Here is a 2,274-nt window from a genome sequence, read left to right on the forward strand (position 1 = left end):
CTTTGTTTTATTTTACTTCAGTCGAAGTTCTCAGAAATAAAGAGGCCCACTACCTGGGGCTAACACTTGAAGTCTATATGAGATGCATAGATATTCGAATGTTCCATTGAAGTTCTTTATTTCCCAAACGCTGAGTTAATAAAGAAGTTGAAAACATAATTTTCCTCTCCGTAATTAACCACTTTCATATATTGTATTATATCTTTTATTTTGGTCTTTTGGTCTTACTGAATTCCAGGAAAAGAATTTATTTAGTCTGGTGGAGTATCCAGTTTCGTGCTGTTACTTGAGGTAACATCACTTGGAAAACGTGCACCATTCCTCGTAAAAGCTTATATGGGTTAGCCATAGTGAAACATTATTTGGGCTGCGAATACTATGTGATTTCTACTATTTGGTCAGGGTTTACTTCTATGGAAAAATTATTCTCATGCCAGATTGTTCTAACAAACCCCCGTACAGAGAGAGCTTAGACACTCGAGGACAGTGTCTACTAGGCGCCAGTGTGCGTTCTCATATGTCTAACTAACGTTGATTTTTGAGAACAAGAATATCCACACACTTCACAGGAATATGGCTTTTCGCCAGTGTGAGTTCGCATATGTTTCACTAAATTTGATTTTGTAGAACAAGAATATCCACACACTTCACAAGAATATGGCTTTTCGCCAGTGTGAGTTCGATTATGTTTCACTAAATTTGATTTTGTAGAACAAGAATACCCACACACTTCACAAGAATGTGGTTTTTCGCCAGTGTGAGTTCGCATATGTTTCACTAAATGTGATTTTGTAGAACAAGAATATCCACACACTTCACAAGAATGTGGTTTTTCGCCAGTGTGAGTTCGCATATGTTTCACTAAATGTGATTTTATAGAACAAGAATATCCACAAACTTCACAAGAATGTGGTTTTTCGCCAGTGTGCGTTCTCATATGTCTAATCAAACTTGATTTTTGAGAACAAGAATATCCACAAATTTCACAAGAATGTGGTTTATCGCCAGAGTGCGTTCTCATATGTCTAATTAAAGCTGATTTTTGAGAACAAGAATATCCACAAACTTCACAAGAATATGGCTTTTCGCCAGTGTGAGTTCGCATATGTTTCACTAAATGTGATTTTATCGAAAAAGAATATCCACAAACTTCACAAGAATGTGGTTTTTCGCCGGAGTGCGTTCTCATATGTCTAACTAAGGTTGATTTTTGAGAACAAGAATATCCACAAACTTCACAAGAATGTGGTTTATCGCCAGAGTGCGTTCTCATATGTCTAACTAAGGTTGATTTTTGAGAACAAGAATATCCACAAACTTCGCAAGAATGTGATTTTTCGCCAGTGTGTGTTCTGATATGTCTAACTAAGCCACTGTGAGTTCGCATATGCGCCACTACATCTGATTTTGCAGGACTAGAATATCCACACACTTTAAAAGAATGTGTTTTTTCGCCAGTGTGCGTTCTCATATGTTTAACTAAGGTTGGCTTTTGAGAACAAGCATATCTGCACACTTCGCAAGTATATGGCTTTTCGCCAGTGTGAGTTCGCATATGTTCCACAAAATGTGATTTTCTAGGGCTAGAATACCCACAAACTTCACAAGAATGTGGTTGTTTGCCAATGTGCGTTCGCATATTTATCGCTAACGTTGATTTAGTAGAACAAGAATATCCACACATTTCACAAGAAGCTGGCTTAATACTAGTTTGAGTTCGGATATGTTTCACTAAATTTGATATTTCAAAACAAGAATATCCACAAACTTCACAAAATTGAATTGGAGAAAAACAAAATCCACACACCTCACATTTCAGAACAAGAATATCCACAAACTTCACTAGAATGTGGTTTTTCCCTTTTTTTGTTTTATTTTATTTCAGTCGAATTTCTCAGAAATCAAAGGGCCGACGACCTGGGGCTAACACTTGAAGTCTATATGAGATACATAGATATTCGAATGTTCCATTAAAGATCTTTATCTCTCAAGCACTGAGTTAGTAAAGAAATTGAGAACATAATTTTCCTCTCCCAATTAACCATTTTTATACATTGTAGTATATCTTTCATGTTGGTCTCATGGTCTTACTGGATTTTAGGAAAAGAATTTATCTAGTCCGGTGGACTAGAGTCGATGTATCAGCAGAATATCCACACACTTCAAAAGTATGTTGCTTTTTTTCACTGTGCACCTGCTTGTTTCACTAAAATTGATCGTAGAACAAGATTAACGTTGTTTGGAATACGCCATTTTACTTTTGTATTTAATTCT

This window comes from Euprymna scolopes, unplaced genomic scaffold (genome assembly GCF_053919585.1).
Source record: "Euprymna scolopes isolate OS-2025 unplaced genomic scaffold, ASM5391958v1 sca55, whole genome shotgun sequence".
NCBI classification, from domain to species: Eukaryota; Metazoa; Mollusca; class Cephalopoda; order Sepiida; family Sepiolidae; genus Euprymna; species Euprymna scolopes.